This window comes from Rhamphochromis sp. 'chilingali' (genome assembly GCF_963969265.1).
Source record: "Rhamphochromis sp. 'chilingali' genome assembly, chromosome: 4".
In the NCBI taxonomy this organism is placed as follows: domain Eukaryota; kingdom Metazoa; phylum Chordata; class Actinopteri; order Cichliformes; family Cichlidae; genus Rhamphochromis; species Rhamphochromis sp. 'chilingali'.
Window position 1 is genome coordinate 31,704,709 of NC_137948.1, and position 16,170 is coordinate 31,720,878.

A 16,170-nucleotide genomic window follows, 5' to 3' on the forward strand; every position below is an offset into this window, starting at 1 on the left:
GCTTTCAATTGGAAGATGAGTGCACAGATTGCCTGGCAGGAGGCAATCGAGGTCAGGGTCGCACTGACTGCACGCACTCTTGGACAGATCAGCGAAGGTTTACAAATAACTGTTCTTTAATTTATAAACGCTGACAGCAATCATTCTGAGTCAGTGTATGCCAGTGAGCACAAGCTGTGGCAACTGGTTGCCAATTGGTTGTAGTCTGGTTAGAATAGATTAGAATACAATAGCTTTTTATTGTCATTTTACATGTACAATGAATTTATGGGTGCTCCACACAACTGTGCAAAAGCTTAAAAAATATTTTAAAAAATATATAAATATGAATAAAAGGTGACAGAGGGCCTATATCACTTTACAGTTAAATTGCCCTCTTAGAGCAATCATGCCATTATTTTCAGTTTTGGATTTTTTTCTTTTTTAATTTCACCTGTTGAGAATGAAAAAAGAAAAAGCAGAAGAAAGTGTGACCAATAGAATAAACAACATCACGATGATATATGGGAATATAACAGTAAATACTAAATATTATCAATCAATCAATCAATCAATCAATCAATCAATCAATCAAAGCTTTATTCGTCACATGCAGGTTGCCCTGCAGTGAAATGGGACCTTACACATATAGCACAAACATTACATGGGGATACAATATTAAACATTATTGTGCAGCACGTAAGATCGACAGCGCACAGTGTGCTTTTAGGTAGGAGCCAAAAAGGTGTGTGATCACCCGTGTGTACACCTGTGAGCATGAACGCGCTTGTTTTTAAAAGGTTCCTTCACGTAATGATCTGCTAGAGGGTGTGGGGGGGCCACAGCCCCGTCCTCCAGGGCATGAAGCAGGTATGGAGGAGATCAAAACTCCACACATCCAGAGGCCCCCAGAACACAAGAGACCACGGAAGACTAACAGAGGGGCAGCCGCGCCACTGTCCCAGAAAGAGCTGACGAGATTCCCAGATGAGGGCTCACTCAGCAGCCACGGAGCAGAAGGCAGGGGGGAGGGGGGGGGGGGGGGGGGGTTGCAGTGACGTGCCCGTGAGCTCCGCCGGCAGCCAGCTGTGCCTGAGTGACCGAGCCCCAGGCCGAGAGGGCGAGGGCACCCCACCCCCGAAGTGGCCCGAGCAAGCCCCAGGCTCCAGGCCCCGATAAGCGGCCGCCAAGGAGTGAGCCGGTGTGTACCTGGATGCCCATCCCCGGACACAAAGAACCACCAACGCACTGATGTCTGAGGGAGTCCGCCACTGGCAGGGGAAGTGGTGGTAAGGGGAGATAGGCCTCCATACCATGGAGGGCCTGAGATGTCCCCAGAGAGGTGGCGTCTGATACCCAACCTGACATATAGACACAGACATACAGGCACACACAGACACAAACATCCATTCCCACCCTCATGCTCTCATATGCACTTACTCCACACTCAACCAACGTGGAGACAGACATGAAGAGACGCTGTACACACGATCACACTCCCCAAGCGTACTCTAAGCCCCGGGTCTAGGTACCCTTGCCCATGGAGGGGGAAACTGCACCCAGACCCAGGTGGTGTTACCCTTTTCCCTGGGGTGAGGAGAAGCAGATCGCCTCGACTCCGCAGCAGCAGGAAGGCCCCCACATTCCAGACCCCAGACCCTCCACCTAGCCACCCCCGCTCCAGCAGGTCGCAGATAACGGGGGTGTGTGAAGACTCCAAACCTCCCTCCACCCGCTCTTTGTAGTGTTGATGCATGTGTGTTCTAAGGTGCATTTAAAACCCAGGAGGGCATGGAGCTACCTGCCAGAGAGCAGCAGGTAAGCGCATAGGCCCTCCTGATAGCCCTCAATGTCTACGTGTATTTAAAATTGAGAGATGGGCAACGACGCCAGGGGTGAGGTGTACACCCTGATGGTCTTTTGGATTCCGTGTAGCATGCCCACCCCCTAGATCCTATATGTATGTGTTTTGAGAGTGTGAGTAATGTGAATGTCTAAGTTGTGAGATAAAATTGAGGCACAAGAAGCCAGAAGGGGACAGAGGGGGGGATGCCTCCCCTGCACCCTGGTGACACACCTTTACCCCAAGGACCTGCATGTGTGGGTGGTTGTGGTGGAGCGGGAAGAGGGAGGCAGCTGGAGATGGGGAGGGAAGGAAGGGGTCAGCGAGTTGGGTCAGCTCCCCCGCTGACCCCAGTAGGCACCCCCATACTCTGCAACCAGCCAGGGAAGGGGGGCCCAGGCCCATCCAGACCGGGGCCCAGTACAGCAGCACCGCCCGGCCCCACAGAGCCCGGGACAGCCCACCCGACCCCACCTCAGAGAAAACTGCACCCACCCCGTCATCCACTCACCTTCCAGACTACACAAGACAATAGACGCCCAGGCTGAGATCTTCCTCCACCTCTCCTGTATCCAGGGGCGGATCTAGAGAAATTTTCTTAGGGTGGCATGAGGGTGGCAAAGAAATCAAATGGGGTGGCAAAATCAAAGCATTTTTTTTTTCCAAACACATATGCAGGTGGTTACATATGGTTAAAATGATTCAAATGCAGTAAGTATACACGTTTTTCATATAAATATAGTCTATAACTTAATTATTGTCTGTAGCCCACATAACTACACACTTTAGTTACATAAAACATGTGAGTTTTGACTCTATGTACTGTATAGCCTGTATAATAAATAAATATGTAGCCCAACAAGTATAAAATCCAGAAAGCTACACAATATGGGGCGGTTCATTTACAAACACAAGTCTAAATTAAGTTTCACACTGTTTTTTGTTAGAAAACAATCACATTGTTACAGCTTAAATTACACAAAATGTCAGAAATCTGTCATGAACAAAAATTTTAACCTAATTTTTCATGATTTGTTGGATTAACCCACTGAGGTCTGAAATACAACCGGCCATTTTTGACTTTTGAGTTTACGTTTGGATTTCACCCTCAGATTGTTTCATTTTATTTTCCCCCCTTGCCTTGTTTGGTATCATTCTTTTCAGCTCAACTGAATTTAGTTGTTTTTTTCACTGACATACTGCATTAGTACTACTATTACTATTAATAGTACTATTACTGATCTGAAATCACACAAAGAACTTAAAATCCTAGTAGTATTTTTTTTACTGTAAAAAAAAAAAAAACATAGACATGTTGAGTAAATTTTTATAACTTGAAATGCAAATATAATGTAATTGTACATTTTGTAAACATATACAACTATTTGTCTAAAAATGCAGCCATACACCTGCCGAGTTTCTAAATTTTGCACAACCATTTAAAAATATTACTAAAACTAAAATGAGAGAACAATCTGGTTTTGCAATAAGATGCCTCACAAATGATGTGTGCCAGTAAAAAAAAGTTTGTCCACCAAAATCACGTCAGTCATGTGATCTGGAGGTGCAGCGTGTCCCACAGAGGGTTAATAACACTCACCTTCCTTCCATTTACAGAGTGTAACATCCAACCACCTGTGTAAAATCCGAAATTCCCATGGTGTTGTTCAAAATGTGCTCTGGCACAATCATAAGCATGGCTTGCTACTGAAAGCAAGAAAAAAGCAGGTCTTGCTATGGGCTGAACCATTTGTTAATGGTGGAGGGGGGGAACACTGCAATATATTCAGTTTTAGCATTTATATTCACTGTTGACTGTAACTACGCTCAAACTGTTAATGCTATCTTATTTTAATAAACAACACTGTCATATGCAAAACTGGGGTGGCACTTGGGGTGGCAAGGGATCATTTTTGGGTGGCACTTGCCACCCCATGCCACCCTTCTAGATCTGCCCCTGCCTGTATCTCCCCCTCCTGCAGAGTGAGTTCCTGAAGAGAGGAGAGCTCCTGCAAGATGCAACAACCTCCCCCACCAGTTGAAGAGCCCCCAGGTGGCTCGATGCATCGGCGGCACCCTGTGCCAGGACTGGGCCCCCATAATAGGCCATGACCGCTACCTCGGGTTGAGTCCTCCAAGGAAGATGCTCCTGGGGAACCCCCCGACGCCCTAAGCCTGTCCCTACCCCCACACCAATCACAACAGCGAAGGTGGGACTAAACTATGACCCCCCACCCCCACTAGGTGATGGAGCTGATCAAAAGAGCCCAGAGCAATTGATCAGATGTGGTGGCAGAGGCTGTATCAAGACTAATGTAATCTAATAGATAATTTCTATATTGGTTAGAACTAAGATTATTTTTATTTTTCCAGTTCATGAGGACTGTTTTCTTGGCTATGCATAGGGCAGTGAAATCCACGTCTTTACAAATGGCTATGACCCATGACCAAAGCATCTCTCTCTGTTCCAGTCTGTGACTGTCATCCTCGGTTGTTTTGGTTTGTTTTTTTGGGAGCATAAAATAAATGCTACCCTTAGACAGGCTGCCTGTGCAATGGTAGGTACAAACAATCGCAGATTTTTCAGTGTGAGCGTGACTTGTAAACAAACAACTCCAATTCATCATTATTTAATTTTATAAAAGGGGTGCTACTGTTTTATTCTATTCTATTCTACTTTATTCTATTAATAAAAATAAAGCAAAACTTCTTCAAGTAAAGTTAAAACAGTTGAAGATATATGAATGAACAGTGTGGTACACAAAAGATTTATTATTTACTAATAGGCATTTTTTGCAATCGTACTTTTAAACCTTTTCTAATATTATTTACCATCAGTTTTTGGTAATGTTATAGCCCTACTGTCTCAGTTTGTTTGTTTCATCCCAGCATCACATCACACACATACATACTATGCATTAGGATAAGAGTGAGAGGAAAATAATCAAAAATAATCTCACATTTACTCTGTTCTCCTACCAAAAATGAATGAATTAAAACATTCATATGAATATGTGAATACATAAAAATTGAGTTCTTTTTTCTGCCATTTGCCTGAAAGCATATGGAAAATGGATGAGCTGGAGACACAAGTCTGGTTGTAGGTTTGTTTCTACAATTCATCAGTGCAGGAGCGTAGCATTTCCAGATGACACGCTGCTCGTGGCTGGATATTACTGAAACTAATGTGACTTTCTGCAGAATACTTTGGAGAAGAAATGTAATAAAACTCCATAGATGGGGTGTGTTTATTTTAACGGCCATGTATAATAAAGGAGAAGACTGCAGCCAATCAATAAGGTATAAACAGGCTATGATGCTTGAGGAGGGGGAGCAAAGATGAGATTCAGTGGAAGCATGTGTTTTTTTAACCCTTTAAGTGGCTTTTTTATTTATTTCACATTATTTATTTATTTTTCTATTTCTATTCTATTTATTTTAATGGTTAAATTAAATCTTAAACCTGCTACTGCACTGTAAGGCCAGTTCACTTGTTTTTTCCAGACAGCAGTTTGCTAATGTTGGTCTGAATACAGTCCTAATAACTGTTTCCTTTATTTTATTTCATATTCACGAGACAGGAAATGAGAGCTGGGAATATGTGGCCTAGCAGATGACTGTTGATGGAGCTTGTTTGGGTAGCCAGTACTCGGCGCTTCTTCCCAATATAGCCTGTGACTGTGTAAGACTGTGTCATGTGTTCATGTGTTCCTGACTAGTCTGTTTCCGAAAGACATTTTATTCTCTCCATAATGCTTTCTGCACACTTCACTTTTTCATTGTCCTCGCCTTCTAATATTCCTCCTCATCTGTTAGAGCAATTCACCTTGCTTTTAATGTAGACGCTTTTTATTGGTGAGATCTTATAAGCACTTACAATAATGCTTTCAATTATTTCTCCATTTATCTGGCTGTTTGTTACTGCTGGTGGGCATGTAAGATCTGCCGTATCAGCATTATAAAAACACTTTGTGTCGTACTCTGGCACTGGTTTGTTTTTGGTTTTGATTTCTCCACCAGTGTGGGATGGCTGAGAAGACATTCTCCACCTGTTTTGAGCTGGAGTTCCAGGATCTGTGTTCAGTCTCTGTCAGAGTGTCTGGCTCCTAAGTGTATGCCTCGATGTTGGGTATAGAGTGCGTCACTTATCCAAAGCCATATCCAACCCATTCCTGTTGAGCTAGTGATCTCCGCTGAGACCTGGAATGTTCATCTGTGATCTTCTTGTACCCCTGCAACTGCTCAACCATTCCTTGCTTTTAAATAAAGACTGTAAAACTTAATCACAGTGGTGGAGGATTGTCATATTCATCCACATGGATCATTGGGCTTAAACAGTCTTGATGGAACAATATGGCCTAAACATGGACTCCGACCCATTAAAGATCGCAATCTCCAAGCAGGGGGCAATTCCCAGGGAACATGCTGTAACCGTACAATAACAGATTACCCATCAGCAGTTTGAGGATTTGTCAGTTTCATGCAACAATGTTCTCCGTTTCCTCCACAGAAAACATGGCCTCCAGAGGTTCATGGAAGATGCGATGGTGTCTGCAATTCCAGCTCCCAGCCCGCAGCCTGCTGAAGTGTTGGATAGACTTGTATAGACAGCCACTAATCAGAAGGTCGGTGGTTCGATCCCAGGCTGCCTCCTGGCTGCATGCCAAATATCCTTGGGCAAGATACTAACCCCGTGTTTGCCTACTGGTGGTGGTCAAAGGGCCCGGTGGCGCCAGTGTCCGGCAGCCTCGCCTCTGTCAGTGCGCCCCAGGGCAGCTGTGGCTACAATGTAGCTTGCAGCTGCCCTGTGTGAATGTGTGTGTGAATGGGTGAATGACTGAATGTAGTGTGAAGCGCTTTGGGGTCCTTAGGGACTAGAAAAGCGCTATACAAATGCAGGCCATTTACCATTTACAGACCGAGTCAAGACCAAGACAAAGTCGAGACAAGACCGAGACAAAAAAGTCTTTAAACTGCAGCAAGATGCTGCTTCGTTTATGGGTGTCAGGCATATTTATGTGTTTTTGCGATGCACTCGCACAGCCCTCCTCACCGCTGTCTACTGTCTCACTCACTGAGAGGACAGACGCATGCTCCACTTGACTGTCGCGTCTCTTACCCTCTCTGTTTTTCACATAATGATATTATCCTATAGCCTCGCATGTGACTGGCCACAACATGGAGGGATTGGAGCATAGCTGAGCCATTGTGTGAGAGCTGAGCAGCAAAAGGAAATTAAGTGAGGAGCCGGCTCTTGCTCAATGGGAGTCGACTCTTCTGATTCACTACAAAGCACTCTCTAAGCACGGCTCTTAGAGCTGATGCTTTTGTGTGTGTCGTGGATACTGTTGACTCCAAATCTCCACTATGTCGATCTGAGACAGCAAGACCGAGGGATCCGAGACCAAGACAAGACCAAGACCAAAGTCCGTCGAGACCAAGACAAGACCAAGACCACGTAAAAGTGGTCTCGAGACATCCAGCTCTAGTGTTGGATAAGAGCATGATGAATAGCATGTCCACGACACTTGCAGAGGCTGCTGGAGAAGGTAAAAGCAGAGTTTCACATGCCTTCGGTAACATTTCAGGGTTTTGCCTTGGAGGGCATGCAGGTGAAGACTGAGCCCAAGATGATCAAAGCCATCCCAGAATGGCCAACATTAACCAAACAGCTTAAGTGCCTCCACAGATTCTTCCAGCATTTCATCAGGAACGGCAACCAAGAGTAGTTAATCTCTTTGAACATCCCTTTTGTTTGGTCCACAGAAGCAAACCTGGTATTTGAGCTGCTGAAGGACAGATTCATCTGGCTTCTGTCAACCCAGCATAAGTAGAATCATTACATTTCTAAAACTTTATTTTTGGTAGTTAACTTTGGAAAAAAATTTAAGGGAATATATTTCAGCCCACAGTAAAAGCAGGTCTCAGCCCCCATCTAGTCTTCTGGTTTACAATCCCTTTCAATCCTTGACAGACCTTGGTCCCATATTGCACTCAATTTTGTTACTAGCCTACCTCCTCCTAATGGAAAGACTGTAATTCTCTCCAACAGATATATATTTTCTAGGTCAGCTCATATCCGAGCTTGTAAAAAACTACTCAGCGCCACTGAAACTGCAAATCTCCTTGCAGGCAATGAGACAGGCAAAACAATGCAGCAGTGTATTGGGCAATCTACCGTAGTCTTCACCAGCGCCCCGGTACACCGGCTCTCACGAAACTAATCAGTCATCACTCCTTCTGTTGCACATTTAAAGCTCCCTGCTTCTCTGAGAATTTAACATGTATCCCAGATTAAACCTCGTCTTTCCTGGCCTCTGTTGTCCTAATCTGTTATATTTATTGGTTTTGCATTTAGCTTAATCAGCCTTAACAGTCAGTAACACAAGTCAGTATGTTTCATTATCAGCCTGATGCAGTTGGCATTACTGTGGTGCTTTAATCAAGCTTCTTTCCATGGGTTTACTCAACCTTCATGCATGTGATAAAATAACATGCATAGATGTGATAATGTGATCAGTGAACTCTTGCAGTCTAGCACTACATAAATTTGGTTTTATTGGTGAAAGTCACCATTCATGTGTTAATTATGGAATATGTATGGAGGAGGTCAGAAGAGAAACACAGTGGGTGTCCACAGCCATCTGCAACAAATAGTAGAGGCTCTTTTATGATAATGATGTTGGGGATGGAAGTTGGCTGAATTTGATCCAGAATGCATTACTATTCGGTACCAATGATCCCAATAAGACTGCCAGTCCAGTAAATTTATACGTGGATAGAAAAACACACAATGGAACTACTGGCCTCTCCAGAGCCTGGACCTCAACATTTTCTTAAGCAGTGTCAGATCCAATTTACAAACAGAACAAAAGTCAGCCAACATTCAGAGAAGAGCTTTGAATGTCCTTCAAGAAGCCCAGGGAACTATTCCTAAAGACTACTGAAATAAATTCCATGCTTCAATAAATCGCTGGAGCTATGTTTGGTTTTCCTAATAAAATAAATGAGGGGTAGTTCAAGGTTCCTTGTTCATGTTGTCTATTTCTGTTTGCAAGTGTTTTAAACTATTTGTCCTTTTTGCGTCCCCTTGCTGTCGGTTTGCATTTTGCTTCAGTATCTCTGTGCATTTAATTGTGTTCATTGTGTAGCTGTTGTCTATGCTTTATTTTGAATCTGCTTTTAACTGCTTTCCATCTCTTTCTGGTCTTTTTGATTCTTTTTGTTGACAGCTGTGACTGCTGCTGTTAGATTGGCCAATAAGACGGGTTGACATTTCAAACAGATTATCTGGACTAGGAGTCAAAGGCCTGCGCCTGTGCCCAGTAGGCCTGTTTAGTAATCTATCATGACAAGCCACTTTTGCTCACAAATAGCTTTTTAACAAATGAAAATGTACAATTACAATGGAAAGCACAACGCTTGGCCCTTTCTCCCCAGCTGGCCAGTCACACTGAGAAGTAGATGAAATGGAAAATATGTTGGAGTAGACTGCCTGCCTGAAGTATATGATCTGTTTGGACAGATCATATATCTCTCAAATGGTAATCTTAAGAAATGTACTTTTTTAAATCAGGCGAGCTATTTTCCTTTGCCTGCAGTCTCTTTTGCTAAGCTCATGTACTTGTCTCCTGGCTCCATACTTAGGTCGTGACCTGAGATCGGTCATCTAAAGTCCTGTTTCTCTTTCAGACATGCGTGACTTTTATGTTAATGTGCTTTACTTGGACATGACAGCACATTTATGCAAAGACTTCACCTGGAGGAAGCATACAAAAGGAGAGGGCTAATTTCACTTCCCTTTGTAGCGACACCACTTTAGATTTTAAACCCTGTCTTTCTGTTGTAGCTTTAATGAATCATGAGGGATACCTGCAACCACTTCAGCACAGAAACACCTGCTGCATATGTATGCGTTTCATCATTTTATGTTAGGCTACATGATGCTTTATAAAAGGTTATTTAAAGTGTTTGATGTATGTTTATTTATTCAAAGCTGCAGCTACCACGAACAACTGGACATATGTAATTATGTACATAATGGAAAGTTGACCAGCAGTGATGATCAAGTTACTTGAAAAAAAGTAATCAGTAAATAATTACTGATTACTTCCCCCAAAAGTAATCCCGTTACTTTACTGATTACTTATTTTCAAAAGTAATTAATTACTTAGTTACTTTTTAAAAACACGATTTACAACCTGAATAGGTGATAAAGCAATAGATCTTTTGGCCCAAGTCTACTTTTTCTACATAATCCATCATACAAAATGTAATCAAATGGAAAAGTTTCTTTTTAAAACTTGTTTTATTAGTTTTAACCTTTTAACTTTATGCATCAAGCAAAAATTTAATTATATGCAACATTCTCTGACTGGAAGAAATTTGTTTAACATTTAAACCTATTTTCTGCACATTCCAGCACATAAAATAAAATAATTTTTTTGTGTTTACACTCAAATAGATGCAAGTAAAACACAGCAGAAAATAATTAAAGTCAAAGACTCAGCGGTCCTGTTGCTCTATTTTACCTTTGTAAAGCAGGAGTGGGGTAGGCGGAGGTTTACCCTGGTGCAGGTGTGCCGCAGCGGTCAGTGGAAGAATCCGCAAGTTTCTCTGTGAGTTTCCCATTACGTCGTAGCGCACTCGGTGCTTGCTCGGACGTTTAGGGGTTTTGTTCACTGTAAAAAGAAGTTTTCTTCCCACGCACAACGGACATTAATGTTTTTGTCACTTTTTATGGAATCAAACTCAAAGTAAGGTCAGTACTTCCACACTTTACACGCTGCACGCTCATACTCTCTTCCGCATTCGATATATGATCCATTGTTGATCTGCACACAGCTGTTGTCACGAACGTCGCACTCGCTTACGTCACCGTCATGAGACATTCTCGCAAAAAACTCGTAAGTAACGCAGTAACGCAGTGTTCCTACGGGAAAGTAACGGCAATCTAATGAACGTTTTTGCAATCCCTTACTTTACTCATTACAAGTAACGCGTTACTGCCCATTTCTGTTGACCAGTGTTGTGGCCATTGCTCAAAAGTAATGTGTTACACTTTCCTTACTACTTTTTTATTTAAGACATATTATTTAAATATAACACGTGTTTTCCCATATGGAAAAGATATATATAAATCTTATAAAGTTTGTATCTGTCTTCTACAAAACTTGTATGAAAAGCATACAAGAGTGAAAACACATAAGATCCCTTGAAAAATTATATAATGAAACTTGCATGTTTTGTATACTTACTAAACAAATATATGAAAGTAATGAGAAAGTGGCCACTTTCATGAGTAAATCATATATGGTTTTACTATTTCTTTTCCATATGGGTTACCTACAGTCCCACAGGCTCACATATAAATCCCTATCCTAATGAGGACATACCCATACAGCTGTCTTTTAGTGTTTCAGCATGTGCACAGAGCTGATAGCAAAGCTACCGGTAACAACCAAACCAAACAGCACTTTGAAGCAATCACCACTGCAGTTATACTGTAGAAACATGCCAAACACACACAAGCAAAGCTACTGATGTGTGTTTTCTTAGGAATGTGAAGACAAACCCAGCACTCGATTTAGAAATTAGGAGTTCCTGAAACAGCAGGAACAGCAAGTGCTTTTCGGAGAGAGGCTAGAGGAAGAGAAAGAATCAATGAACACACACACACACACACACACACACACACACACACACACACACACACACACACACACACACACACACACACACACAGAGAGAGAATAAACTCTCAAGAACTCATCAAGCTAAATTGAATCCAGTATTAATGGACAGTGCACAACTCATGTCAGTTATCAAACAGGCAATAATGCGTTGCTAATGTTAGATGTTCGCCTTGTTCCGGATTTCCAGTTTTGACAAGTTATGTAAGTTAGTTACAAATTAGTTCCTTTTACTTGTGAAACCCTCACTGTAAACCCCAACAGTCTACCTGACTTATAAAGTTTGTGGATATAACAATTAAAATTCCTCACAAAGTTGAAACAACTTAAAACTTTTCTGTTCGGTTAACGATTCAAACAGTTATAATTGTACATGGCTTAGAAGTTAAGAGTAAATACTGCTTTCTTAATTATGATTTTTGAGTAAATGTTTTTTTCCGAGCTCCGCATGTGGACGTCATGACGTCATGACGTCTTCTCTCTAACCTGAACGACGTTGACAGAAAATTCTGTTCAATATGGCTGCCCTTCTCGAGCGACTGGAGAACACATTTGGAGAAACTTGTAAGTAAAACGGAACCTTCGTTATGTTTATTTTTTCCGTAAAAAAGCAAGTATATTAATATGTTGCAGCCAATAACTTGTTTTCGAATGCGCTGTTGTGTTAAAAAGCACAGACCCAGGTGGTGAATTGTTGTTCGCTGTTGTTCGCGCTCTTTTTCAAACATAGATTATGTCGTCAGTTTTACAGTTTTAACCGATTAAAACACAGTTTTACTAAGAATCACACATAAAGAAAGGGTCTTAGTGATATTTTAACGACCCCTTGCCAACGCAAGAAAGTTGGCGTTTTTACAACAGCACCCTCATTGTTCGGCAGGGTTTTTTTTTTTCCCCTTCTCATTAGCATCGTTCAAAAGTGACTTAGCTAGCGGTGGTAACTTCTATCTAAAACAATTGAAATATAGCAAGGTGTTGTATATTTAGTGTGCTGATAAGGTTTTCAATATTTTTATTTTTTCTTCCAAGGCTGAAGACCAAAGACAAAAAGACAGAAGAAAAAAAAATTCAGACTGCAATTAATTAATTGCAGTCTGAATTTTTTTTTTCAGGTGGAGACAGTAAACACAGGTGAGTTGAAAGATCTATTGAAGAGACCTTTCTTCATGGCCATTAAAACATTTTTAGGTTGAAAGACCCGTGTCATGAATCGCTGTGCGGCAGGCAGGAGTTGGACCCAAAATGCAGGACTCCGACTCAGGGGATGAACTCAAAATCACAGCTTTAATTGCTGCTCACAGAAAACGAGCATACAAAACTAAACTGGGAAAATATAAACTCACAGCTTGCAGCGAGGCACACGAGGAAACACACAGCTTGAGGGACGACACAGCACTGACTCAGAGAAACACAGGGTTTAAATACAATGGGAAGTAACGAGGGGAATGAGACACAGAAGGAGAGCACAGCTGGGAGAAATCAGAACTGACGAGACAAGGGAGCAAAGTAGGATACACTCACATGAGACACAGACCTTCAAAGTAAAACAGGAATTAGCACAGACGCAAACTAGACTAGGGGAGACAGAGCAACTAAGAAACACAGAGGGCAGCTACCAAATACTCAGAACTAAACAGAATACAAGAACACCAAACTAAGACACTACACTAAAGAATACGCTGGGACAACAAAGAGAACTAAGAACATAATACAAAAAACTCAGAGGCACAAGAAACTCAAAACACTGGGTCACTGACCCAGGACCGTGACAACCTGTTTCTTTTTTTTTAAAATCATGCCCTGGCTTTGTCACACTGAATCATGTTGAAAAGATCTATTTTCATGGCTCCCCCCATTACCATTTCCTTGTACTTCTTTCTACCAGTCTATTTTATTTTGTGACATTAACATCTTAAATGTACCCCTAATTATTAATAGCTGTGTTAGTATTTATAATGCATTTTTTTTTTTATCATGTGCAGATCTACCAAGGGTCAGTGGCACAGTTCACCTTTTGTGGTAAGTTATAACACTTCATATGTGGTCACACAAGTAAGTTGTTTCATCAGTTGTTCAGTTCTTATAAAATGTTGTATAATTGTACCAAATCACTGAGGATACATCCAATGTGTAAATCACAATCAACAATTTTACTGTGATATTCGCTCGTGTTTAGAGAATCTCCATTATCTTTGTTACTGAGTTTCCATTTTTATAGGGCCAAATTTGTATTAAAAATTAATATTTTCATATGATGTGAAATGACTCAATCATTTCTAATTTTTAGAAGAAACCATTCATTAAGTCCCTTAAGGTGAAGATTTCATATATTGATAATGATAAAATTAACACAAATTAAAAGTTTCACTGATAAACACACAATTTTTCCTTGCTTTGAACCCCATGTTCTATATAGATTACAGCTCTGATCTGGAGAACACTATTTTAAAATACTGTGTAGGGTTTTTGTCAAATGATTAAGAAACAGACTCTCTGTCACAAGAGACAGAAAGGTTGTATCTTAAAAGAAAAGTCTCCAAAATTTAGTAGAGTCTGATGTCATGCAGTTTCATAAACATGTATCCTCCCCAAAGAATGACACCTGAAAACTTTGCGTTAAATGAACTTTTCTTTTCCCTTTTTAGGAGGCGCCTGATATCAATGTGAAACGCACTGCAGTACTTCGTGCCCTTCCTGTATACCTGCGGGATGAGGACCCAGAATTCTTTTAGACATGTAATGTAAGTGTATTTTTGCATTACTTAAATTCTGCCAGTAAGATAAAATGCTATGGATTTTTTTAAATACAATTTAATACCCTAGCAGCTACCAAATTGTACAAACAAAATACCCTCTCTTTAGAAAACCCTCACACAAACACACACACAGGTCAGGAGCAGGGCACAGGCGTATCACAGCACTATGGCTATGCTGCAGGTGGCCCAAAAACCAGGCTGAAGTCAAGATTTAGTTTCTTTTTGAGATAAAGTCATGAAATAAAAAATTACTTTTTTTTTTAGAAAAATAACAAAAATACAAATTATGTAATGCAAGAAGCTAACACGTTAATGTACATTTTTCAAAAAAAGTAGAGTACCCTAACTCGTTACAAAGTAACCCACTACACTGCTGAATGTTTTGCTAGATTACAGGTCATGCTTGTCACATTCTCTCAAACCAACCTTACTTATTTAATTGGGGCGATCGTGGCTCAAGAGTTGGGAGTTCGCCTTGTAATCAGAAGGTTGCCGGTTTGAGCCCTGGCTCCGACAGTCTCGGTCGTTGTGTCCCTGGGCAAGACACTTCACCCGTTGCCTACTGGTGGTGGTCAGAGGGGCCGCAGGTGCCAGTGTCCGGCAGCCTCGCCTCTGTCAGTGCGCCCCAGGGTGGCTGTGGCTACAATGTAGCTTGCCATCACCAGTGTGTGAATGGGTGTGAATGTCTGGATGACTGAATGTGTAAAGCGCTATACAAATACAGGCCATTTACCATTGATACTGTGTCTATTCCAGGCGGACGCATTGGATGAGTCGACCCTCATTGACACTTCAGTTGCCCTTCTCACAGACGGCGCTTCCCAGTCCAGTCCATTTTACTTCCTCAAGCATGGCTGTTGTGGTGAAAGGTGGCTAGGTGATGCGTGATATTCCCAGATTTGCAGATGCATTTTCTTTATTGTTTGGCTTGATCTATGCTCTGCATTTAGACTACCCCAGGAAGCTGGTTCACACATTTGCCTTTGTCCAAAATATCTTCATGGGGCTTGATGACGGCAAACCCCTGAAACCCCTGCCTACATGCTCTTAAGGAATATAAGGTAATGTTTGTTAGGACACGCACTCTGTTACTGAGCACTTTGTTTGAAGCACTTTAAGCACTTTAAGTTTACTACAGGCTTTGGGTGGATTTAACTCCATCAGTTTACCTAATTTTCCTATACTTGACTGCCTTATCTGGTTATTTGGAAGCTGATCGTCTTTGTACCCATTTTAAAAAATTGTTTTTCATTTCTATTTAAAAAAAAAGTGATTAGTATTTGACTTTTTGTTTTGCATTTTTGTGTATTTTGAGAAAGATGCAATTAGGACTGATGTCGTCCTTTGTGATTTTATAAAAAGATAAATGTTCTACACAGAATTTATAATGCTCACTTTATGGTGCCGATGTCCATGTTAGTTGTTTTATAAAAACATTTGTGATGTTTTTAAATTTTCATGAAAAAATGTTAAATAAACAAAATGTAAAGTAACTGAATTTCCGTACTTTTTTTTTTTTTTTAGTAGTCTACACTCAAACATTGAAACATAAATATCTTTTAATTAATAATCAGATAATTTGAGTTTAGGTTGTAATATAATTGCATTGTGTTGCATCAAAATAATAAACTACAAGAAACACAAAAATATTGAAATTAAAGTATACAGTCTTTGAGTAAAGCTCAATTAATAAAATATAAAATATAATTTTAAATTTTTAGGTTAACAATAAATACAAATTTTGAGTACCCCATACTTAGAAGATATGAGTTTTTGTACTTAAATCTTTTGAGGTAATCAGTTTCCACAAAAGTTTTAAGTTCAGTCAACTTGTTCGGGTTTACAGTGCTGAGGCTGCCTATTTGCTGTGTATTTGCATATAAACTGTCACAGCCTTGGA

The 16,170-nt window shown here is 41.0% G+C and overlaps 1 long non-coding RNA gene across 1 annotated transcript; it reads left to right on the plus strand.

Annotated features, from left to right (window-relative positions):
- Window positions 1-12,718: 12,718 nt before the first annotated feature.
- Window positions 12,719-15,758, plus strand: LOC308396050. The gene is made up of 3 exons (XR_013971496.1): window positions 12,719-13,533; window positions 14,160-14,255; window positions 15,027-15,758. It is a non-coding gene; the product is annotated as an uncharacterized lncRNA (long non-coding RNA).
- Window positions 15,759-16,170: the final 412 nt, after the last annotated feature.